General features: G+C 44.4%; 1 pseudogene; it reads right to left on the reverse strand.

The window, feature by feature from the left end:
* Positions 1 to 316: 316 nt before the first annotated feature.
* Positions 317 to 26570, reverse strand: part of LOC129673453 (40S ribosomal protein S2-like) — an 83800-nt pseudogene continuing 57546 nt past the window's right edge.

Raw genomic sequence — 26570 nt, forward strand, 5'->3', positions numbered from 1 at the left:
CACATGTGGTACTAAATATATACACATATCATCACAATTGTTCTACTTTATTATTAGTTACTGTTTTTAGTTGTTTAAGTGTATTTACATTTATTTACATAAATATGTACATGTGTGTATATGCACATACATGCCGCAGAGCATACGTGTATATCAGAGGACAACCTTGGGGAGGCAGTCCTCTCCTTCCATCCTCTGTGTCTCAGGGACTGAGCCCCTGGCGAGAAGCATGGCAGCATCCTTTACCCACTGAGCCATTTTACCTTCACTTGCCCTGTTTTTGTTTGTTTGTTTGTTTGTTTGTTTAAAACTTAGTTCACTTTATTTTTCTTGTATAAAAATTTTTATGTCTTAGCCACAGCTGAGCCTGGGTCCTCTGAACAGAGACCCTGGTGTGGGTTTTCACAAAATGGTCAGTGAATTCCTGATATGGAGTCTTGGTGAACACACTTTTTCCAGAGCTTGGGGGTCAAGTAGCTGTAAGTCTTGGAGATGGCACCAAAGGCGGTCTTGGCAAAGCTGCGCAGGGTGGCAGGGCAGCCTGGTTGATAGGAGTAGTCAGCAATACCGGCTGCCATCAGTAGGTTGTTGGGCACAGGAGCAGACACAATGCTGGTGTCTATGAGGGCAGGATCAGACACAGCAGCACAGAGCCACAGCGGCCGTCGAGCAGTGTGGCGCAGGCCAGTCTTGTTCACCAGAGCCTCTCCACACAGGGACAATGGAAAGGTTGGCTAGCATGATGGCCTCTCAGATGGCAGTGGCTACCTCCTCCGAGCACTTAACATCAAGACCAACATGACCACTGTAGTCTCCAATAGTGACAATGCCTTGAACCTGGTCTTCTGACCAGACTGGGTTTGCTTCCACACTAGCGTGATCTTTAGAACCTCATCCTTTAGGGATGAGCCCAGGAAAAAGTTAATTTTCTTGGATTCCTTAATGGGCAGGAACAAGTAGCTCTCCTCCAGGGACTTTAGCGAGGCGGCTGAGCTTGGTGGCCAGGATCTACTCTTTTTGGGGTTTTTTTTATTTTAATTTTTATTAATTACATTTTATTCACTTTGTATCCCCCATAAGCCCCTCCTTCCTCCCCTCCTAATCCCACCTTCCCTCCCCTTCTCCACAGATGCCCTTCCCCAAGTCCACTGATAGGGGAGGTCCTCCTCTCCTTCCTTCTGATCTTAGTCTATCAGATCTCATCAGGAGTGGCTGCATTGTCATCTTCTGTGGCCTGGTAAGGCTGCTGCCCCTCAGGGGGAGGTGATCAACAGGATCTACTCTTGGCTTTCCCTCTAAGAGTCATGAAGCCGCTAAGACTGCTGCTGAATCTTCCAGGAAGTACCATGGCCTCCTAATCCAGGCACCAACAGCCTCAGGCCCTCCCACCACACTGCATCGCTGCTATATGGTGTTCTGCTGAGGAGGAAGAACAGGAAAAAGAGGAGGAGGAGAAAGCTCTGGCCATGTTCTTAACTTCTCACTTGACTAATTTATAAATGAAAGTTTATCCTAGCTGTGTATATGGAACATAGTGTATTTAAGATGATTACAGGCATCCTCTGGGGATAAGGAGGAGGACACTATATAAAGTGAAAGAAGCCCATCCCCAAATACCACATACTGCATTATTCCATACATATGCTATTTCAGGAACATGAAAATCCACAGGTATAGTTGGTAGATTAATGCTTGTCAAGGGCATAGAGGGAGACCACTGCTAATGGATGTGAAGGTTCTCCCATGGTAATAAACTTGTTGAGAAATTTAATAGAAGTGATAGCTGTATATATATATATATATGCGCTGCATTGTACAAAAGGAGTAGGCAAACGTGTGTGTGTGTGTGTGTGCGCGCGCGCACGTGTGAAGAACCAGGTAGCAAAGAAATGAGATTTTGTAGGCCATATGATCTTTGATAGAACTGCTCAGATCTGCCATTAAACCAGAAGCAACTATAGATAATATGTAAATGATCAGTCGTAGTGTGTTTCAGTGTAATGAAATCTCATTTACAATGCTGAGAAGATAGCTAAGTTCATAAAGTTCCTCAGTTTGATTTTCAAAAACTTAAAAAACCAGCCTTGGCTGTCCCACCAGAAGCCAGGGAAGCACCCTGAGCCCTAGTAAGACTGCTACCCCCACCCACCTCACACCCACCCCCGCCTGCCCAGCATAACCCCAACTGTCCCTCCTCTCCTTGTTATCATAGCCTGGCCCACACCTCTGACAGAAGCCTACTCCACCAGAGGTCAGGCCAGCATCCTGAACCCCAGAGGACCCTACCAGCTATACACATCCAAGGAACTCCAGCTCCCAACCTGGGCAGCGACCCTCTGCTGGACCAGAGGCCATCCCGGCCATGAGAAGTCAGACAGAGACCCTCTACTCAGTCACAGGCCTCTACTCAATCACAGGCCACTCCAGCCAGAAGACCAGAGAGGAAACAGAAACCAAGGAAGAAAACACCCATCCTACAAGGACAGTCCCAGAAATCGGCACCAAGACCTATAATCACTGTAAGTCCAGATGCCTAAACATCCCTGTAGGAGAACAATCAACACCAGCCAGGGCAATGTGTCTCCAGCAGAGCCCAGACATTTCACCACAGCAAGCTCCAAATGTTCCAACACAGCTGAAGCACAGGAAAACAAAGTTAAAAACAACTTTATGATGATACAGGTCCTTAAAGAGGAAATGAATGGATCCCTTAAAGAAATCAAGGAAAAGATAATCAAATATTTGGTGGAAATCAATAAGTCCCTTAAAGAATGTCAAGAAACCAAGAAAAAAATGACAAACAGTTGAAGGAAACTAATAAAACGGTTCAAGATCTGAAACTGGAAATAGAAGCAATAAGAAACACAAACTAGGGAATTCTGGAGATTGAAAACCTAGGCAAGTGAACAGGAACTACAAATGCACATATCACCAACAGATAACGAGAGACTGAAGAGAAAAATCTCAGGCATTGAAGACACGACGGAAGAAATAGATACATCAGTTAAAGAAAATGCTGAGTCTAAAATATTCCTGACACAGAACATCCAGTAAATCTAGGACCCTCTGAAAAGACCAAACTTAAAAATAATAGAAATAAAAGGAGAAGATTCCCAGCTCAAAGGCCCAGAAAATATTTTTAACAAAATCACAGAAGAAACATTTCCTAACCTAAAGGAAGACATGCCTATAAAGAGTGCTGGGAAGGCAGGGGTGGGTGTGTTGGGGGTGAGGGTAGCAGTCTTACACTAGAACACCAAATAGATTGGGCCAGGAAATAATATTGTGTAGTTATCGCCACACAATAACCAAAACACCAAACACAGAGAACAAAGAAAAAATATTAAAAGCTGCTAGGGAAAAAGCCAAATAGCATATCAAGGCAGACCTATCAGAATTATACCCAATTTCTCAATGGAGACTCAGGGAGCCAGAAGTACCTGGACGTATGTGCTGCAAACTGTAAGAGCCCAGGCTACTTTCAATCTCCATAGATGGAGAAATTAAGATATTGCATGATAAAGACAAATTTAAACAATATTTAGCCACAAATCGAGCCCTATAAAAGGCACGAAAAGACAAATTAAAGGAAGTTAACTACATTCACGAGAACACAGGCAAAATAATCTCATACCAATCTAATCCAAATAAGGAAAACAACACACACACACACACACACACACACACACGACTACAACAAAATAACAGGAATTAACAATCATTGGTCATTGATATTTCTTAATATAAATGGACTCAATTCCCCAATAAAAAGACACAGGCTGACAGAACAGATGGGAAAACAAGATCCAGCCTTGTTTTACATACAAGAAACACACCTCAACATAAAAGATAGATATTACCTCAGAGTAAATAAAGGGTTAGAAAAAAATTTTCCAAATAAATGGCCCAATAATAAGCTGGTATAACTATTCTAATATCTAAGAAAATAAACTTCAAAATTAATCAAAAGAGATGGGGAAGGACATTTCATACTCATCAAAGAAAAAATCCACCAAGATGATGTCTCAGTTCTGAACATCTATGCCCCAAATGCAAGGGCACCCACATTCATAAAAGAAACATTACTAAAGCTTAAATCACACACTGAAGTGTGAAAGACTTCAACACTGTACTCTCACAAGTGGACAGGTCACCCAGACATACACTAAAGAGAAAAATAATGGAAATAGCATATGTTATGACTCAAATGGATATCTAAAGAACATGTCACCCAAACACACAAAAGCATACCTTCATCTCAGCACCTCACGGAACATTCTCCAAAACTGACCACATATTCGGTCACAAAACAAGTTTCAGCAGATTAAAAAAAAATGCAATAACCCCCTGCATCCTATCACACTGCCACAGACTGAAGCTGGATTTCAGCAGTGACAGAAACAACAGAATGTCTACAAATTCATGGGAGCTGAACAACTCTATACTGAATGACTACTGGGTCAAGGCAAAAATAAAGACGGAAATTAAAGGCTTCCTGGAAGTCAATAAAAATGAATGTACAACATACCCAAACTTATGGAACACAGTAAAAACTGTGATAAGAGGAAATTTTCTAGCACTAAGTGCCTTCATAAAGAAATCAGAGAGATCTCATACTAGCAACTTAACAGTATACTTGAAAGCTTTAGAATAAAAAGAAGCAAATGAACCCAAGAGGACTAGATGGCAGGAAATAATCAAGCTAAGAGCTGAAATCAATAAAATAGAAACAAAGGGAACAATAAAAAGAATCAGTGAAATGAAGAGCTGATTCTTTGAGAAAATGAACAAGGTAGACAAACCCTTAACCAACTTAACTAACTCAAACTAACTAAAAGTTAGGGAGAGAATATACAAATTAACAAAATCAGAAATGAAAACAAGAACATAGTAACAAACACCAAGAAAATCCAAAGAAACATACTTCAAAAACTTGTACTCCACAAAATTGGAAAATCTAAAAGAAATGGACAATTTTCTCCATAGATACTACTTACCAAAGTTAAATAAAGATCAGATAAACAACTTAAATAGACTTATAATCCCCAAGAAAATAGAACAACCATTAAAAGTCTCCCAATCAAAAAATAATTAATTAATTAATTAATTAATTTAAAAAGCCCAGGGCCAGATGGTTTTAGCACAGAATTATACCAGACTTTCGAGGAAAAGCTAACAGCAACACTCCTCAAATTATTCCACAAAATAGAAACCGAAGGAACATTGCCAAATTCATTTTGTGAGGCCACAGTCACCCTGATACTCAAACCACACAAAGATTCAACAAAGAAAGAGGATTACAGATCAATTTCCTGCAGGAACACAGATACAAAAATGTTCAATAAAATACTTGGAAACCAAATTCAAGAACACGCCAAAGAGATCATCCACCATGATCAAGTAAGCTTCATCCCAGAGATGCAGAGATGTTTTCAATACGTGAAAACCAATTAATATAATCCATCATATAAACAAACTGAAAGAAATAATGATTATGTTATTAGAATCTGAAAAAGCCTTTGACAAAATCCAACACTCTTTCATTATAAAAGTCTTGCAGAGATCAGGAACACAAGGCACATACCTAAACACAATAAATGTAATTTATGACAAGCCTATAGCCAATATCAAATTTCTGTTGAGATACTCAAAGCAGTTCCTCTAAAATCAGAAACAAGACAATGCTGTGCAATCTCCCCATATCTATTTAGTATAGCACTTGAAGTTCTAGCTAGAGCAAAAAGACACCCAAAAGAGATCAAGGGATTCAAACTGGAAAGGAAGAAGTCAAAGTATCAATATTTGCAGATGATATGATAGTATGCATGAGTGACCCCAAAAACTCTACCAGAGAACTCCTCCAGCTGATAAACACCTTCAGCAAAGTGGCCGGATACAAAATTAACTCAAAAAACCTGTAGCCCTCCTGTATATAAATGACAGAGAGAAAAAAATGAGGGAAACCAACACCTTTCTTAATAGCCTCAAATAGTATAAAATAACTTGGGGTAACTAACCAAGCAAACAAAAGACCTGTGTGATAAGAACTTCACGTCTTTGAAGAAGGAAATCACAGAAGACATCAAAAGTTGGAGGGATCTTCTATGCTCATGGATCAGAAGGATCAAGATAATAAAAATGGCCATCTTACCAAAAGCAATCTACACATTCAATGCAATTCCCATCAAAATTCCAACATATTTTTTTACAGACCTTGAAAGAGCAATTTTCAACTTTATATGGAAGAAAAAAAACAAACAAACAGGATATCTAAAACAGTCCTGTAAAATAAAAGAACTTCTGGAGGTATCACCATGCCTGATTGAATGACAGAACAATAGTAACAAAAAAATTTATAGTGTTGGCATAAAAACTGACAGGCTGATCAATGGAATCGAATCAAAGACCCAGATATAAATTCACACATCTATGGACACTTGATTTTTTGATGATGAAGCCAGAAATATACAATGGAAAAAATAAAACATTTTCAACATATGGTGCTTTGTTTAACTGGATGTCGATATATAAAAGAATGCAAAAAGATCCATAGCCTATAACCTTGCATGAAACTCAAGTCCACATGGATCAAAGACCTCAACATAAAACCAGAAACACTGAATGTGCTAAAAGAGGAAGTGCTTTGAACGCATTGGCACAGGAGATAACTTTCTGAACAGAACACCAATAGCGTAGGCACTAAGATCAACAATTAATAACCGAGACCTCATGAAACTGAAAAGCTTTTATAATGCAAAGGAGACCATGAATAGGACAAAAAAGCAGCTTGTAGATTAGGAAAAGACCAACTCCACATCTGACAGAGAGCTAATATCCAAAATATATAAAGAACTCAAAAAAACTAGACAGCAACAAGCCAATTAACCCAATTAAAAAAATGGTATACAGATTTATACAGAGAATTCTCAACAGAGGAATCTCAAATGAGGTTTAAAAACTGTCCAACATCCTTAGCCTTCAGGGAAATACAAATCAAAACGACTCTGAGATTCCATCATCAACCTGTCAGAACAGCTAAGCTCAAAAACTCAAGTGACAGCTCATGCTGGCAAAGAAGTGGAACAAGGGGAACACGCTGGTGGGAGTGCAAACTTGTACGGCCACTTTGGAGTTAAACAAGGCTACGTGTTCTTTCCCCAGAATGCAGGGCCCGCTCCTGTCCCTTTGCAACCCAGGAATCATGGTCAGCCCGGCTGCAGGCCCTTTGTAGCAAGAAACTTTACCTGTCTTAGAGAAAAACTCCTAATCTGCCTTGCTGGCCTGAACTCTTGCTGGTCAGAACCCCAACCCCACTATCTGTCTGTCTACTGCACTAGGAATTGAATTCTCCTCAGAGGCCCCATTTCTCTGTCATTTCTGTGGTGCTAATGATTCTTCTTGTAAGTATTTACCCCGAAGGACGACCTGCCTCGGTGCTTCCCCTCCATCCCCAAAAGCAAAACCGTTTAGACTGTCAACTCTCTGAATAGAGTGTAGTTTCAAGACTTGATTCCAGACTCTGCTTATTGGTGCCTACGCGACACCATTAGACAAGTTTCAATTTCACTTCACCTCATTGCATCCTAACCCTCTCATTAGCATCCACAGTCCATTGCTGGGATGAGTTCTTCCTGGTCACAAATGGTGCTTTCGCATGCTGGACTCGTGTCTTCTGTCACCATCAGCTATTAGAAAACCCCACCCTGGAAGCATCCGCCTCCCTGTCTGTGTTACACCATACAGCTGAAAGTGGCCAAGGCAGAAGCAGGCATCTAGTAAGACTTATCTCGGTTTAAATCTGTGGGACACACTTTCAGGGGGCCCACGGCTACTTATGGCTCTTGCCAGGCAGTTCTCGCCTCTGCTTCACAATGAGTAATTCGCTAATTCGCGCTTCGCTCTTAGCAAGTTGCCCACTCCCTCCCATTCCTGCCTGGCTGAATTTAACTGAGAAAACAGCAGCAGCAGAAGAGAACTTTGAGGGAAGAGTGCTCTTCTGGAACACTCCTGCTCACTCCCTTTCTCCTCGTTCTCCACGGCCTTGCCCTTCATCTTCCGTCTGAGAAGCAACTTGTTCCTCTGTTCACATGTTCATGACCACACGTTCCATCACGCCACTCCACAGCAGTAGAGTAACCCCGGGCCTCTAAGACCACCTGACTCATTTCTCGGGGCTTCAGTTGTAAATCCCAGTATGAAAAAAGGTTTTTACTGTCCTAACTGAGGCCGGGTGTTGTTCTCTCTGGGGATAACAGGATCATCCTGCCTCCATCTTGGAAGACAGGTTGCCATGGCAGCTGGGGGAGTAGCACAGTACCACAGTTTTAACCAGGACTACGGTAGGTAGTCGAGCTGTTGACAACCCCTAGCAGGAGAGGGAAGAATCACAGGAGACTGGCCTGGTCCTGCCACTACCCCCTCCTGCTCACACGCAGCAAGAGAGTCTGGTAGATGCTAGAGTATAGAAGCAGCAAAAGGCCAGCCCATGCAAGATGGCTCAGTGGATAGAGACACTCGCCACCATGTCTGACAATCCGGGTTCAGTTCCTTAGAACCCAAATGGTGGGAGAGAACCAACTCCTGCAAGTTGTCCTCTGACCTGTACACACACACACACATGCACGCACACACACATGCACGCACACATGCACACGCACAGGCACACACTAGAGTAAAGGTGCTCCACCCCCCACATATACAGGTGGGGGAACGCCGTGACACGGCTTTCAGGAGTCATCATCCAGGATGAGTGGGTAGTGATGATGTAACCATTTAGGGATCACTCATGCTCCCCATAATAACCTCTCACTCATGATCTGTAATTAGGTTCAATAATTCATGAATGTGTCAAGGTCAACTTCAAAGGAATCCTCACTTTGGCCCTTGAGCCCCTATCGAGATGCAAGTGACCAACCTCTGCTCACAGTTAATACAACAGGTCTTGACCTCCAGCCACTCAAGAGGCCCCACATGACAAAAGGAGAAGACAGACACCCACAGACTGGGCTCTGACCCCAAACATCCACTGTAGCACGCGCACACACACACAAACACACATGCAACATAAATAAATAACTGTGTGTGTTTTAAAATAAAAACAAAATATAAGACAGTCACTAGCCAAAAGCAAACACATAAAACAGAACACTCCAAAAGTTTGCCTTCCACTGGGAAGGCAAACCACACATGTACTTCCTGTGTCATTTATGTGTACACATGTAGTTTCTACATGTATTAAGCATTTAGAAAATTTAGTTTTTTCTAAACTACTAATACTGTGAATGAAGAAATATCACCATAAAAGAATCTAAAGAAATCATAGCTAAATGGAACATATATTTGGCTCTGTGTCTCCAGGACCTCATGTGACTCAAGCTCAGGACTAGCCATACTGATCTTTATTAATCCAGCTAATATCACGGCACCTAGAATTCAATATTTGCTGGATTGAAGAGAGCCTCCTGGGAGATAATGAAAAACTACCGACAGCATGGACAGCACTGCAGCTCTCCTGGTCTGTAGGATGGACGAATTCATTTCCTTCCACTGACTCACAGTCTCCCCCAGCCCTGTGGTGCGCCATGAAGGATGCAAAGAAAACCTTTATTTGGGTGACATTTGGTCACAGAAGGACAGTGGCCTCATCCACAGCTTGCAATTCAGCAGCGCCCTGCAGCTAAGTGTTCCCTGCGCAGCGTCTCTAAGCACCAAGGGCGGGCACTGCGGCACATCTCCAGGGTGGCATTTCCATGGAGAGGGAGTGTGGAGGGGGCTACCTCTGACCAAATCAGGAACGGAGCTGAGAAACCTGGAGCTGTGGCCCTGAGCCACAGGAGCGGAGGGAGGCCGCAGGGCGTCAGAACCACCTGCTGGACAGCATGAGCCACATCTGCCCTTTACTGTGATGTCAGTGCTGCCCAAGCGTTTGCACCTGTCTTACTTGAGTCCTTTGAGGGGAGAGGTGAGGGGTCCAGATGATGACAGGCAACGTATTTTGTAAATCCCAGCCACCTCTCCTCCCTCTCTCCTTTACTCTGCAGAACACCAGACAACCTAAGAGCTGAATTTGGATTGGCTCTGTCCTTCTCAAATATCAGCATGCAGTTTATGTATGTATAAATATATGAGTGTATATGCCACTGATTTCCAGCAAAGATGGCAGATGGCATAGAGGATACACAAAATACCAAAAAAGGAGGATTAAAAATAGAAATAAATATCAAGTAGATAAAATAAAAAATGGTGAAAATTCAAGTGTGAATAGTCCTAAGTGCACGTGTGCATGCTTGTGTGCGTGTGTGCTTGTTTGTTTGTGTGTGTGTGTGTGCTTGTTTGTGTGTGTGCGTGTGTGTGCGTGTGTGTGTGTGTGTGTGTGTGTGTGTGTGTGTGTGTGTGTGTGTAGGCCAAAGGTCAACATCAGATGCTTTCCTCAGACCTTCCTGTTTTAAAATGGGACCCTCTGATTTCAGCTAGACTGACTGGCTAGCAAGCTCTAGGCATCCTCCTGTCTCTGCTTCCTTGGCACCGGGAGACTTTTTAACATGGGTTCTCGGCTTAAATTCAAGTCCTTGAGCGTTTATTATAAGTGTGCTACTGACTGAGGATCTCCCCAGGCCCCCAAATGCAGTTTCATAAAAGTTAACCGCACTGACAGATGAGAGCCCATGCCCACTGAGAGGAAGGACGAGGACTGAAGACACAGACACAGCATTCAAAGAGAACCAGGCACTGGAGCATCTTCTGGAGAAGATGAACGTGTGTTGCTAAGTTGGGGCGTTCCCACCAGACAGAAGCAATGGCCGAGCGTCATACATCTGGTACCGTGGCAGGGTCCCCACCGAGAGCCTTTGGAGCTTCAGGAGTTACTGGCAGTCAGGGGGTGCTTTCACTACCACCCCTCCTGCCCTACGCCTACTGTGGCCCCAGACTGAGGAACCTGGGTTTCAGCCTTTGACCTTCCGGTTGCTTATTTCTAGCACAGCCCCAGATTCCTAGCCTCTGATAGTTGGGCTGTGCAGAAAGCAGGTGGAGCTTGGAGCGTGACTGAGTATCTTAAACCAGGTGCTGCCTTTAATGGCTGCTGCTCTTCCCCATGTAGCTCTGTGTGCAGAGCAATTAAACGTGTCCTCTACTGTCCCGTAGATGGCTGTCGATCAGAGAAGTGTCCTTTTCTATGGATCTACTAATAAGACTGTGGAAAGAAGTTTGCTCTCACTCTGAAGGCTAGCTATACGCCTTCACAGATCTGCTGCGGGGCCCTGGTGTTCTGTGTGAAGAATGAGAGCCATGAATTTGGCTTTGAATGAGTAGAATTATTAAGCAAATAGCAAGTGAAAGTGAGGAAATTTTTTAAAAATTGGCAGATAGCTGGCAAAACATCATAAATTGAATGCTTACATCATCAAACAGAAGAGGCTGGGGAAGCCCGCCTGAAACATTGGTGCTTAGGTTCCTGACTTCCAGGCAGAGCAGATCACTGTCTCTACCAACCAGCTTCCAGTTTCCATTCCCCTGAAGACATTTTTATGGCATGGGATAGACAATAGTAATCTCTATTGGAAATGGCTTGCCTCTAATCTGTTCCAGTGGGCACGATATTTTTGAGTTTTGGGTTGGTTTGATTTGGTTTTTTTATTTTTCTGGTGTGTATGAGCATTTTTGTCTGAATGTATGTCTGGCCACCACACACATGCCTGCAGAGGTGGGAAGAGGTTGGATCCCCTGGACCTGGAGATACAGACAGTTGAGAGCCACCATGTGGATTCTGGTAATCAAACCCAGGCCTTCTGCAAGAGCAGCTCATGCTCTTAGTATCTGAGCCGCCTCTCCAGCTCCAAAGCACAATGTCCTGAATACTTTTAGTTGCCTGCTGTTGTCTTCATTCCCTGTTACAACACCAGGGGGCTGGCCTGTCTCAGAACTAGGGGAGAACAGTTGAAATAAGTATGATTTGCCCATCTTTTCTAAGAATCAGCTATCAACTGCTACAAACAACACATGGCAATTTACCAGCACGATTTATACTACATTTGTAAACTCTCCAGCCTTGTGCATAACGTGGTTCCTAGAAAGCTGGCCAGACTCCTACTCTTCAGGACAACATGCTATCTCATTGGTGCGATGGTGTTACAGTGATTAGGCTTGGTGAGCAACTACCTGAGGCACATTAAGATACTATTTGCATTGGGGCAAAAAAAATAATAAATTTTCCATGGACTCCTGGAGCATATATAGATATTTCTTTCAGGCCTGTCACATTAACACAAATTTGTAATCTCAGAACTTGAGAGATAGATGTAGGAAGAACAGAAGTTCAGGGTCATCCTCAGCTGCACAGGGCTGCAAGAGACTCTATTCAAAGAAGGAGAAAGGGGAGGAGGTGGAGAAGGAGGGAGATGAGAAAAAAAGATGGAGATGAGGGGGAAAGGAGAAAAAAGAACTCTCTTTCAAGGTGAAGGGCAAGTTGCTGCTTCAGATTCATCCTACCCCTAGGAAGAACAGTATATAACAAGTCTTGTTGGGTGTGGGAGACCACACAAACCCAGATACCAAATGACTGCTAAAGTCTCTCATTTTCAGTGGGTCACAGAATAGAAGAGAACCCCCAAACAAGTTGAGGTTGCTATTCCAGCATCTCCGGGTCACATGGCCTACAACTGGCTGCACTCGCCTCTCTGTTTCAGCCTGCACCTATGGGCTCCCAAGGCCAGTGAACCAGGCCCACAGCTCACACATTGTTCTGCATGGGGCAGATGTAGCAGAAGTGTCTTAACCTCAGGCTGGGATGAGCCAAAAGAACAGTGACTACAGCAGATGCTCCCAGCAGGGAGAGCCAGGAGCAGGGCAGCTAACGTTCATTCTGCCTGGAAGGAGAGGCAACCAGAGGGACGTTTCTAACTCACCTCAGTCAATAGCTAATGCTTTCCTTAAAAGAAAGGAAGGCTTGGTAGGTGGCTTAGCTGGTCCGTGATCAGCTTGCAAGGATGAGAACTGAGTTCAATCCCCAGGACCCATGGAAGAAGAAGAGGGAGGAGGAGGAGGAAGCAGGCTAGTCATCCTAACAGTGAAGAGGCAGAGACAGGGAAAGCCTGGCTGTTTGCTGCCAGCAAGCCTAGCCAAGTTGGCAAGCTCCGGGTGGGAGATTAAGCGATGGCTCAGTGGTTAAAAGCACTACTGCTCTTCTAGAGGACACAAGTAGGTTTGATTCCCAGCACTCAGATTGGGTGACTCACCCAATACCAGTTGCAAGGGATCTGATGTCTTCCTCTGCCCCCACGTGTATGCACAACCCAAGGAACCACTGGGAGGTAACAGAGCCTCTGGAAGGGGGGGTGGTCCTAGTGGCAGGGAGCCATGCTCCCAGAAGCATTCCTTTGGATGGTATAGAGCAACCTGAGTTCCTTTATCGCTCTTCCTAATTTTCAGGTACCATGAGATGAGCAAAACTGATATGTAGCTAAGGATGACTTTGAACTACTGAAATGCATTTTTAAATCCTTATTTTAAAATTATATAGAAATAATAATTGTAAATAAATCAAAGAAATGCATGTACTAGAAAGAGAACTTTACTCTGGCAAAACTTATTTCGCAGAGAGAACTGCTATTAAACAGCTTAAGACATCATACACACACACATACACACAGACACACACACACATTCCTCTGTAAGTTTAAATTTCTAAGAGAGTAAGCATATTGGCTTGACTCATTTTGCTAGTTACTCCTAAAAATGATTTGACATTTTCTGCGTGTTTTGCCATGGATCTGTGCACATGTGTGTGCATGCATGTGGAGGGCAAAGGCCAATTTTGGTTGGCATTCCTCAGGAGCTATCCACCTTGGCTTTTGTTGTTGTTTGTTGGTCTTTAGCTTCATCATGCCCCCCCTTCTCCCGTGAGTGGGTCTCTCTGGCCACATTTGTGTCAGAGGCACCTGGCAGTGTGGGTCCCTGAGACCAGGCCCCGGCTCTTGGCTTGACTCCGCCATGGCAGTTTCCTACAGGGAAAAGCTGTGGGGAGCAAGAGCCGCAGACTGCTCACTGTGCACTCCAGGCTGTGGAGGTAGCGGGAGTGCTCCTCTCTGAAGTGAACTGTCCTGTCTCCACTGCCTGGCTGGTGGAAACGAGGACATTTTAAAGAGATGCTTGTGTCTCTCAATCTGACCATCAGACTATTGAAACAATGGACCACCCAAAGATGGGAATTTCCCTAGCAATGTCATGCTGGGAGGAGGAGAAGACTCTGGAGGATTTTCCCCCAGAGAGAGATTTCACACAGTTCTGACAACCTGTCTGAGCACCTTAAGCCTGAAGCCTCTATAGTGAAGGTCAGTGATGAGCAGGCCCACATCTTGACCAGGACGGCTTAGATGTTCTTGACCCTCTATTTCAACTTTAATCTCATTTTAGGACCCCCAAGGTTGACAGGAAGGGGGAGGGGTAACTGGGTCTCTTTGTATCTCTTCCCAGAGTGCTCACATCAATGCGTCTCCTTTTCCTACTTTGCATTACTAATTCTTCTGATTGGATTCTTGAGGACAAGTGGCCAAACTTGACTTCTTAGAGTACAGGCTGTGACCCCAACTTTGATCACACAAAGACTGCTGATGGCCAAACTTGAAGTTTCTCAGGGCAGTTAGAGGTGGAGCATGCAGGGTGCAGCTCAGTGCTAGCATGTGCAAGGCCCTGTGATCTGAAGCCAAGGGAAGGACAGATGCAGTGTTTGCAGCCATTCTGGAAAGGACAGGTCAGATCAGCTGCAAAGAAAATGTAATGACAGATGTCAAGGCTTTACGCTTTTAGAATATGGTTCCCTTCGCTCAACAGGGAAACATGCTTCCAGGGGGAAAGATGGAGCAGGGTCATAGTTCACCAGGAATGAGCTAGCCATAACATCTTTCTCAGAGGAGCAGAGATAAGGAAGACACTTGGGTTCCATGTGATTGCAGCTGATATGGGGTTAATGCAGGCCAGAAACTGAGCACAAGGGTTCAGCAGCCATTCCTCATTTGCTCAATCTTGAGGAGGCACAATGGGGTCAGTTTGGAAGGGAAAGAAGAAAGCATGAAGGTTTGATGGCTTCTTCTTCACCAACAGAGCTAGGAGCTGACCATGGCTACGACTCAGAACTGAGGTTTCTCAAAAGCTCAGAGGACTCGTGCCACAAGCCGTTAACCTGGAACCGGGACATGTAACCACAGGTTTTCCTTCCTGCGCCCAAGTTCCTGAACTAATGGTTCTGAGACTATTGTTTTATGAATAAATGCCTAGGCCATAAGTTCAGCTTGTTCCCTGACTAGCTCATGACTTAAACTACCCGTTTATTTGATTCTATGTGTGCCACATGGCCGATTACCTCTCCTCAGCTTCATGTATCCTTCTTGCTCAGAGTCAGGGCAAAATTTTTTCACCTTTCACCCTATCCCAGAGTTCCCCTCTCTCTCTCTTCTGGAATTCCCACCTCCTTATTTCCTGCCTCACCTAACAGGCCATCAGCTTTTTTAATTAACCAATCAGAGATAAATGGGGAGCAAAGTTTATTCAGCATTCATCAATGAATGTTACAATGCCCTTGTCCAGATGACAACCAGATCTCAAGGTGGCACAGATTATTATCTGAATACACAGAACACCAGCCCAACCCCAATACTAACTCTCCGGGCTGTATCAAGCAAGATTCCATAAAAGAAACAATACTGTATGCATGCATGCATGTATGTATGTATGTATGTATGTATGTATGTATGTATGTGTTAGATTTAAGCTGGGGGATGATTGGCCACACTTGATTGTAGTCTCATAGCTACTGGCAAGCACCTTACAGAGAGCCCACCTGTGTACCAGGCTCCTCGGAACCAGGGCTCCAGGAAGAAAATGTTGAACCCCAAGACCAGATGCTGTCAAGGTAGGCTTACCTGCAACCTTCTCTGTCTCCATCCTCATGGTTGATCCCAGAATCCCCAGGTGCTGGCATCTAGGAGAATGACAGGCAAGAGAATGACTATCTCTTACCTCAAGGAAGTTTGCAGACTTCCAGTTGCCAGAGGCCATCAGAGGGTTACGGCATATCCCCGGCCGGATATGAATGCACTGCAACTCAAGGTTCCTGTCCCTGCCCTATCTCAAAGATCCCTTATCTAAGTGTGCCCTCCTTCACACTTTCCCTACATCTTCTAAGTCACACATTAGCAAGATTCCTCCATCCCTTCCTCCCAGGTCCTTCTCTCCTCCCCGCAAAATAGAGTCTTTTCTTGGTCACCCTGCCATACTCTCTCTGATGTTAACTAAAGCTATGACCTCAGGGAACAATCTGAAGCAGTGCCCTCTGTTCAGCCTGAGACCATGTAGTATATATACTGAATGTAATACATTCTTCAGTTATGTAGAACGGAAACTGGAAAAGAGCAAGAGCTAGTTGGAACCTGGCTGAGCTGTAATCCTTGTCAGTGCTGGAGTGGACATCCTGCAGAAGCTGAAGACTTCCATCAAAGGGTGAAGCATGCCCCTGCTTAGGAGCGATGACGGGTGACAAGGATCCAGAGGACAGTGTGAGTGCAGGTTGGGTGGCTTTCTTCCATGATGAGAAGAGCCAACACAAAAGTGAGAACTCATGGGTGAGCTACAGAACAGCTGCTGTCTCCCTGCTGTGTCCAAATATCCCATGAGACTCTCTCTCATGTCTCCTTAGCCAGAAACACAGAAGGGATGAAGTTTCGGAAAACCGCAACTCAGCTTAACTAGACTGGTGTAACACAAGCCTCAAGCCACTTCTCACTCTCTGATTTTGCATTTACTTTTACAAGTGTGTGTGTGTGTGTGTGTGTGTGTGTGTGTGTGTGTCCCTGTGTCTGTATGAGTTCAGAATGGGGTTTGTGCATGTGAGTGCAGGTGCCCACAGAGGCCAGAAAAGGCCATCAAATCCAGTTGTGAGCTGCCCACCATGGGTGCCAGGACCTGAACTCGGGTCCTCCACAAGAACAATACATGTTTCTATCCACTCAGGTGTGTTTCCAGACCCTTATTTCTCTTCTTGTCAGTTTTCTGTTTACATGCACCTCTGGAAAACAGACTAAACCTCCAAAATATGCAGTAAAAAGTTACATTCCCACTAACATAGTGCATAGACACATAACTCCTTCTCCTGAAGATGTATAACACTTGTTTTGTTTGAGTGATATCTACTGCTCTCCAGGAGATTCATATTCTCATCTTTATATCTTGTACCTTCTACAGTGAGGCATAAAATTATACCTATGGACGTATTTCACACCAGATGATAATGAGGAGAAAGGAAGGAATAAAATCTATTCAGTTAACAGGAAGGAGGAGCCCATGATGCTCACACCCACCTCTGAGGTTGTGGCTGGAGGAGGGAGAGAGATTTTCTGTAAGATGTAGTCACTGCCAAGTTGCCTATGCTTCTGAAAATACCTCTTCCTGCATATCACACTCCTATAAGTAACCCTATTGATTACTCAGTAGCATGCACACACACACACACACACACATACACACACACACACACACACACACACACACACACACGTGCACGCACAGGAAGGGGCTAGTTGGGAAAGAGGAAAGTCAGCAGCAGCTGTGGAAGGGGACAAGAGAGGAGTGATGGGTGAATATGATTATATTTGTGTATGAAAATGTCACAATTGTTATTATATTGTTGCCATTACTATGTGCAATTAAAATAGGGACTAGATATCAATAGTTTTGAGGGTTCCTTAAGCAGCACTTCACTGGGATGTCCATAGTATTTACCTTTTCTTACTATCTACTTCAAACTCTGTCTTCACAGGTCGACTTCATGTAGCAGGAGGACAGTTTTCACTCCATCAGCTGTGGTGGATTGTGTAGTTGTCTTGTGATCCTGCATTAACCTTTGAAAACAGTTAATTAGACTGGGATTATACTGAGTAAAATGAAGTCAAAGATTAGGGACTTAGGGCTCTAGGCAGGGTAACCATTGTCCTAAGGTGGACCTGTGACAGCAGTGACTTGATCCAGGGGAAAACTATTAATTGTTTAAGAGACAGGGTGAAAACTAAGTATGAGGATGCTGCTAAGGAGGAAAGAAGTGATCGAGGGGAGGAGCCAGGGTGGAAGTGAACTGTATAAACAGATGACATGGCCACTCCATGGTATAGTTAAGGGAAAGGTTTTTGTTGTAGATGAGAGGGATGGGGGAGAGGGAAAGAGAGAAGAGCCAAAAGCATCTTGGAGAGCCTAGAGCAGAAAGATAAAGCCATAGACTGAATATTGCCAGAGGACTAGACCTGGGCATGAGAGAAGCAGGAGCAGAGACAGACACAAACATAGACACACACACACACACACACACACAGAGTGGTGGGAGTGAGAAATGGAGGGAGACACAGAAGAAAAGAGTAGGAGAGAGACTGAGCATAGTGATATGAAAACATAGCAGGTTATAAGGAGAGTGGGTAGCTAGAAGCCCATAACCTGGACATGTTTAGGATAGAGGGGGATATGAGAAAAGCTAGGATGAGAAAGCCTAGAGGTCAGCATGTGATTTGCTATGCTAATAGGCACCACAGTTAGCCATTTGTCCCTTCCGCTTTTTGAAATTTGGAGAATGGAGTTTCCTTTGGACCTGACAGGGCCAAAAGCCCGTCTGTAGAAGCAGCTTATTGCATCTCTTTGGGCCTGGTCCCTAAGGCTTTGTGCCCATCTTGAACCAGTTTGGATTTGTTCAGAAGCAATATTGCCCCTGGAGGGGGACGCAAATCCCATCTTTAGCAGCAGTCAGGAGACCCGCCCTCTTTAACTTTGGAGTACCACAGTAGTCTAAGAACTGACTCGGGCCTGAAGGTGATAAACTGATCTAAAAGTTTTCATGCCTCTCTGGAAGCTGGTGAGACAGAGATGTGAATGAATGCAAAGAAGCCTCAGTGCAGCTGTCCTAGTTCCAAGTCTGAGGGATAAGAGAGGGATGGACTAGATGGCACACTAGTGCCCCTTTCAGAGGGCACCTGAACTGCTGTTAGGAGTTTAAGGAAACACACCACTCTGTTTTGTAGTTGCGAAAAGGGGTGAGGTGGCAGGGGCAGCAGTTAAAGTCCCTCACAGAAGGGTCACCTAAGGGGCCACAATAAAACTTAGCAGATGGCAAAGATCCAGAACAAAAGACAGCCAGGTGATGACAACATGCATCTTGGAGTGTGCTATGTGAGGAAGCATCTGCAGCATACAAAAGTGAGACCGTTAGGACCACTGTGATTCCTACTGAGAGGGTAGTGAAGGACATAGGGCAGCTTGCCCTGGTTGGAAGAAGTCAGCAGTCAGGAAAACCATCTGAAGAACACTTGGCAGACCTGGTCACAGGGGTTAGCAAGACTGATGACTTTTGTCACCATTCATTCCGAGAGGTAAGGCTGTTGGTTTGGTGGACGAACTTGAGACTATTTTCTATGGTCAGCCTAAGTTCCACGTCAGCTACCCAGTCTCCTCTGTTCTGATTCTGTGCAGAACATTAAGAGACAAAGTTAATGAGAAAAGGAGTTAACATCCTGGTTAAGGTAAGTTTTGTTTAGGTGGATGTAACTGTGCAACTGGCTAGACCATGTAGCAGAAGTCCTGTAGAAGAACAGAGAACTGAAATCAGCCGCATGTTACTTCAGACTCCTTCAGAAGGGACAAGCACCTGAAGCTTTGCAGAAGTCAGGTAAATTCAGCATCAATTGACTATTTCAAAGGAAAATAGAATCCTATTAGCTCCTTTTTATAGGATTAATTAGCAAAGTCCCAAGGACGCCCCTTGGATACTCTGAGTACTTTCCCAAACCTATGAGCTTGATGACAGAGTATCTGATGGCCTCCTTTAATCAGGGAAGTGGGTGGTAATGCTGCAGATGGACATGTTATAGCTGTGAAAAGTACTCTTCCAGAAAGAGATGGGTCCCGTAATTGGTAAATACAGCCTTTGGATTTGGCCTCAGTACTTAAGAAGATGGGTCTGTGTTTCTCGGCTGTGGATTGACCCTGCAGTACAAAGGTAAGCCAAGGTCTTGTCCTAAATCCTGGGAAAGATTAGAAAGAGAATAAGAAACAATGTCCACATAACATCTCTAAACAGTTAAGTATAATATCCAAGTCTAATGTCCAAGGACAATGTACTTAAGCATTACACTTCCCTGCTGGGTGTTTGAGATCATGTAGGTGGCCAAAACCAAATTTTATTTTTTGTGTTGCCAATTGAGGATCTGGTCCCCAGGATCACTTAGGTGTTGGGGGAACCTATGCCTTTTATGGTCTTGCTTTTCCAGTTAATCCATCTATGTGAGGATGAGTCAAAGGCCTTGCTTTTTGAAAATTGTGTTTGTGTGTATCATTTGAGTGTCTGTGCACGTGTTTGTGTGTGTGAATGTAGGCACACACACCGTGCTGTCTGTGTGAAGGTCAGAGGACAACCCTGGGAGTTGGTCCTCCCCTCCTCCTTGTTCTAGACGGAATCCTTGTGTTGTTTGCCAGGCCATCGGGTTTTCATGTCTTTACTTTCCCTCTTGCTACAGAAGTTCTGGGATTAAAGGCCACTCCTTGCATTTTACCACTTGGTTCCTCTTCTAGTTGCCTTTCGAATTGTTGTGACAAATCCCCTGACAAAAGGAACTTAGAAGGGAAAGGTTTGTTTCGGCTTACAGTTTTCAGTTCCTGTCCACTGCTGCAGGGAGCCAAGGTGGCAGGCACGCGGAACAGCTATTCACAGGCACAGCCAAGCGGGAGAGAGAACGAACGCCTGCTTGCATGTGCTCAGCTCGTCTTCTCCAACGTGGCATGGTCCAGGACCAAAGCCCAGGCAATGGGACCTCCAACGGTGGGCTGAGCCTCCTCACGTTGACTAATCAACTAATGTAATTAAGAAAACCACACACAGACGTGCCCACAGGACAACCTGATCTAGACAGTCCCTCATTGCAAGTCTCTCCCTAGTGATCGTAGGTTGTATCAGGTTGACAGTTCAACTGCCACAGTTCCCAAACTGGTGCCCCAGTGTGAAAGAGACAACAGATGCTAGATGTGGTGTTGAGCATCCTAGCTCCTGGGGACGTTGCTCCACACTCCAATGTTCCGTCACACAAGCTGGAACAGAGAATTAAAAAGGCCATCCCACCATTCTGCCAGGCCAGCTGCTGCGTCAGGATAATGAAGAAGATCACAATGACACATAAGTTCCGTGAGCACAACCCCACTCCTGTCCTTTATTTGCTGCAAATCGAGTGACTTCTAATACTGATTTCTTTGTGGGGTTTTTTTTTTTTCCACTTTGTGAAGCAAAGGATTCCACAGGACAGGGATAAAGCACAGATCCTGACTTCAGAGTCAAAAGTGGGACCAAGTCCACAGAGGAAGATGAGAGCTGACAGGACAAACTCTGTGCCTTTGCAGGCTACAAGGAAGAGATAAGCATCTGTGAAATAGAAATGTGTAAAAATGGAGATTCCATCGTTTGTAACAGAGACCTTCCCTCTTCTTTTTCTTCCCCTGTTGTCTTAGTCACTTCTTTTGTCATGAAGAGACACCATGACCAAGGAAACAATTGAGGATTTGCTTACAGTTTCAGAGGTTTAGTCCATTATCATCGTGACAGGGAGCCAGGAGGCACACGTGGTCCTGGAACAGTAGCTGAAAGCCATACCCTGACCTGCAGGCCTAGAAAGAGACCCTGGACTTGGTTTGGGTTTTTGAAATCTCAAATCCCAACACCCAATGATGAACTTCCACCAACAAGGCCACACCTCCTAATCCTTCTAATCCTTCCAAGTAGTGCCATTCCCTGGTGACTAATAATTTGAATCTATGATCCTATTTGAGGCATTCTTATTCAAACCACCACACCTGTCTTTCAATCATTCTTAGGGTTTCATGCAGCTCAGGCTGGTCTCCAAACTCACTAGGTAATTGAAGATGACCTTGAATTTCTAATCTCCCTTGGACTACAGGGTGTGAACCATGGTGTGGGTTTTGTGCAGTGTTGGGGATAAAACCCAGGCCTTCATGCATGTTAGACAAGCACCCTACCAACTGAGCCTCATTCCCTAGCCTGAGTCCTCTCGTTTCTTAGTAATGAAAAAATGCTAACAGCAACAAAGTTCTAGGACTACGGAGAGTCAGGACAAAGGGTGTAGCTTGAGGAGTGTGGAAAGGATTTAGATCCCCACAGCTAACACCTCTGCAATGTGCGGTATATGTCAGCCATATATATTCATTTCATCCCCACAAGAAGTTTCTAAGGGAATGTTATTATTATCATCATGCTCTTTTACACAAGGGAAACCAAGGCACAGAGAGCTTACAGCTACACAAATAGTAAGTGGCAAAGCTATGTTTTAACCCAGAAAGCCACCAACCAATATGAAAATTTAGTAAAGAAATAACACAGAATGACTGGGACATAATTAAATCATAATGTGTACTCAACATTAAAGAGTGTATGTTTGGGCTAGTGAGATGGTTCAGTGGTAAGAGTACTTGCTGTGTAAGCATGCTAGAACCCACCCTTCCTCATCCTCATCCTCTTCTTCCTCTTCTTCTTCCCAAAAAGAAAGACATCCAGGCTTGAAATTCCCAGAAAGCAGCTTGAATTTGTTGTGAGAAGAATCAGCTGGAGCATTCTCTTGGAAGAATGCCAGCTGAGGGCAAGCAGCCACTACACTGAGCATGCAGCCACCAGGCAGCAGCAAGAGTGTGGCTTCCCAGCCACCGATCTTTATCTTGTCCTGTAGTGGAACTGGAAGCATTCGGGGGAAGAGTTAACTGTTGCCAATGATGCTGAATCAAAGTATCTAAAGATAGACAAAGAAAACACACAAAGAAAATGTGTAAATCAGATTATATGGGAAAGCTAGCAAAGAAAAACTACAGAATGGTGCGGAGCCAGAAAGTTGAATCTCAACCTCATCTCTTAGCAGTGATTGAAGCCTTGTTGCTATCTGCTTGCTAGTAGCTCTCTCTCCTCACTGTTTCCTGGTTATAGGGAAGAAAAGAGAAGCCTTCAGGTCACCTCCATGGTACATCAAAGTATAGGAGGCATGTCAGTCCCTGTGCTCACAGATAAGCTAGGGAACGGGAAATGTTAGACATACAGGGTTGTCTCTTCATAGGAGAGCTATATAACCCGTGCTCTGTCCAGAAGGTGAGGCGTGGGCATGCTTAATAGCATGGAGAACTTGGCACTGTCTGTGTGGATGAGAAAAGATTATCCCCCAGCCCCCTACATTGAGCTTGTTTTTCTCAATTACTCTAAAAAACCCATCTTTGTGGAAGATGTCACTTGTACTTTACAAAGAATTTCTATGTAGTCATGTTTTAAGCTTTGTTGTACATATGGGACTGAGTTAATTATCACCAGGGAACTTTTTCCAAATTGTTCTGAGCTTACATGTGCCTAAAATAAATTGCCAATGACCAGATTCTTGAAGTTTGAATGAGCCTCAGCTAGTGAGTTGTGTTGAACCTAACTGCCTTTCTGCCTCTTCACACTCTGCTGGACACAGAGGACCCCTCCCTCCAAATGAAAGCATTTGTATTAGATAATTGAACTACCTGCGCCTGCTTTTCTCGTGAGGGAAAATTTCTGAAAGGTAGGGATGAGAAGATGGCTCAATCAGTAGAGTTCTTGCTGTGTAAGCATGAGGAGTTGAGTTGGATCCCCAAAACAGATAATCTGGTGCTGTCCTACTCACAGCATTTGCAGGCAGAAACAGAGGGGCCTGGTCCTTTTCTGGCTGGGTAACTTAGCTGAAGGCCAGTGAGAGTCTGTCTCAAAACACAGAGTGGATGGTGTCCGAGGAATAACAGCCAAGGTTCAGCTCTGCCTTCCACCCACATGTGCACATGTATGCATGCCCTCCCCCAATGAAGGGTCTCCGAGACATGCCCCTCCCAGCCATCTGTGTATAAAACATCATGAGCTTTGCGAGCAGAGACGTGATCTGAAAGCATGCACTTGGCTAACACACCAGAAAACCTGCCTTCCCATCAACTGCATCATAAAGACATTTGTCAATGTCACCTGGGGGAGCGGTTCCAGGCTCCGTCCAGCAGCTCCATGTTCTCAGGAAGGCACTCACAGACACTGCGACGAGAGCGGTAGACAGAAGGGGTTTGCCATCCTCACTGTCTCTGTGAATTCTGTGTCGAGGTTAGCTCTCTACACTGCCCACAGAAGGCCTACATTAGCCATCTGAATCACTCTCTCTTTCAAAGTCATTTTAAAAAATCCTTGCATTCTATATTGTACATTTTCTTACTTTACCTTTTCCCTCCCTCCCTCATTAGTTCTCCTTGCCCCAATATAATTTCATTTCTCCTTTCCTTTTATATTGACACACATGATTGTGTGTCTATATGAAACTAGGAACTAAAAGATGGGAGAAAATAGACTTTATTTGTCTTTCTGAGACTGACTTAATCCTCTTAATATGATTATCTCCAGTTAATCTGTTTTCCTGAAATGACATAGTCTTGTTCTTTATGGATAAAAATTTTCTATTGTGTATACATATCACATTTTCTTTCCCTGGTCCTCTCTTGATGGACACTTTGGTTGGATCTAAAATTGCTATTTGTTCATAGTGCTGCAACAAACACAGATGTTGGAGTCTCTGTGATGTGCTGACTTGAAGCTCTTTAGTAAATACCAGGAGTGATAGGGCAGGTCATATGAAAGATCCAGCATTAGTTTTTTGAATCTCCATGTGATTCCCATAGTTTACATTCCCATCTACAAGTCTACAAGTCTCCCCTTTGTCCAAATACACCAGTCTTTGTTGTCAAATTATGGGACCACCCCAGTCCTTGGTACAGAGTGCTCATTTTTCATCCCCTAAGCTTCTCATCACAGTCACTACACCTGCTATTGAATCTCCCTCCTCCCCCCAATCCTCTCTCCTTCAGCTGATGAGGACCCCTGTAGCCACATCCAGAACAGCCCCCACAGAACCCACCTAAAGGTCCTTAACCCAATTAAATCTTTACTCTCCCTTATTCCATGTCATGTGGTATTTTCTCAAGGTGTGAGCACGAGGATGGAGACATCTTTGAGAGCCACTATTCACCTCCATTCAGCCTTCTCCACTATATTTCTGGCTGTGTCCTTCATGTATGTACTCAGAGCAAACAAGATACTTCACTGAAGAGTTCTGTTAAATAATTCTGGAGATGTCCATATTGTCCTTTCTTTTCATTCATTCATTCATTCATTCATTCATTCATTCATTCATTCATTCATGTTTTTGAGACTGTCTCAGTATCAGGATGGCCCCCGACTCCCTGTGCCTCATAGAATAGCCTGCCCCCACCTCCTGCATGCTGGGTGACAGACTAACTTATCCCCAGTTTATGCGATGCTGGGGATGGAACATGGGGCTTTGTGCAGATTACACAAGTACTCTACCAACTGGGCTATATTTCCGGTTCCCAAAGGTTATACAATAAGAGTGCGTGATTGGCAGCAATGTCCCTTGTAGATGAGAACTAGAATGTTTGTGGACCGTGATTCATGTCTAGATTCTGAGCACTGTCCTGGGGAAGCCCTGGCCTGTCTCTTGGTGATTGATTTATCTAAGAATAGTCTGGTCTCTAAGGTGCCACCAGCAATTCCTGTCATAAGTTGGTCTCTTGGGTCATGTCTTGCCGTTGAATCATGGGGAGGCACCAGAGAGAATTCTTCTCCCTCTCCCTCAGGAATGGGTAAGTCGGGAGAGTGGCAGAGTGGGCCTTCCCAACCTGACTCCTGATCAGGCTGGCTAAGGCCAAAAGAGGTTCGAAAGCTTTTAGAGAAAGCATATTTCACGGACCTTAAAGTAGTCAAACATATGTCAGGGGAGGAAGACTAAGGCATGGGGACTGTGAGGGTCTGATACAATCTCTGGTCTCAGCAGGGAGGCCCACTCCTTTGACCCAACCTACAGAGAGGTACAAAAGAGCCACTAACCAGTCTAAGGGGTGCAAGCCACTCAGAACTCTGATAAAAACCCTTTTTGAGCCAGGCTGGGGAAGTGGATCAATGGGTTAAGAAAGCATTTGCCTCACAAGAGTTAACACCTGAGTTCCAATGCCCAGAAACCACACAAAAGCCGGATACAGCAACACACATCTGTCACCCCAGTGCTCCTGAGGCAAGATAGGAGAGGGAGACAGGAGAACCCAGAAGATCGTGGGCCAGCTATGGCAGTACCTGGCAGCAAACCATGACAGACCCTGCCCAGGACAAAATGGAGGGCAAGGACCAATACTCAGAGTTCTCCTCTCAGCTTCACATGCACACCCCCGCACACATGCCCCTGTATTTACATAAACACACACACATGCAGCATGGGGGCAGATTCTAAATAAAGAATGCAGTTTGGGGGCTGGGGATATAGGTCAATGGAGTGCTTTACTAGCATGATCAAGTCTCTGGATTCTGTCCTCAGCATGTTAAATTAAAAATAAATAAAGAGATGCTCAAGTACCTGAATTCTATACTCAGGAATGACAGATAGATAGATAGATAGATAGATAGATAGATAGATAGATAGATAGATAGATAGATAGATAGA

The sequence above is a fragment of the Psammomys obesus genome, unplaced genomic scaffold, assembly GCF_907164565.1.
Source record: "Psammomys obesus unplaced genomic scaffold, mPsaObe1.curated_primary_1811, whole genome shotgun sequence".
Taxonomy (NCBI): domain Eukaryota; kingdom Metazoa; phylum Chordata; class Mammalia; order Rodentia; family Muridae; genus Psammomys; species Psammomys obesus.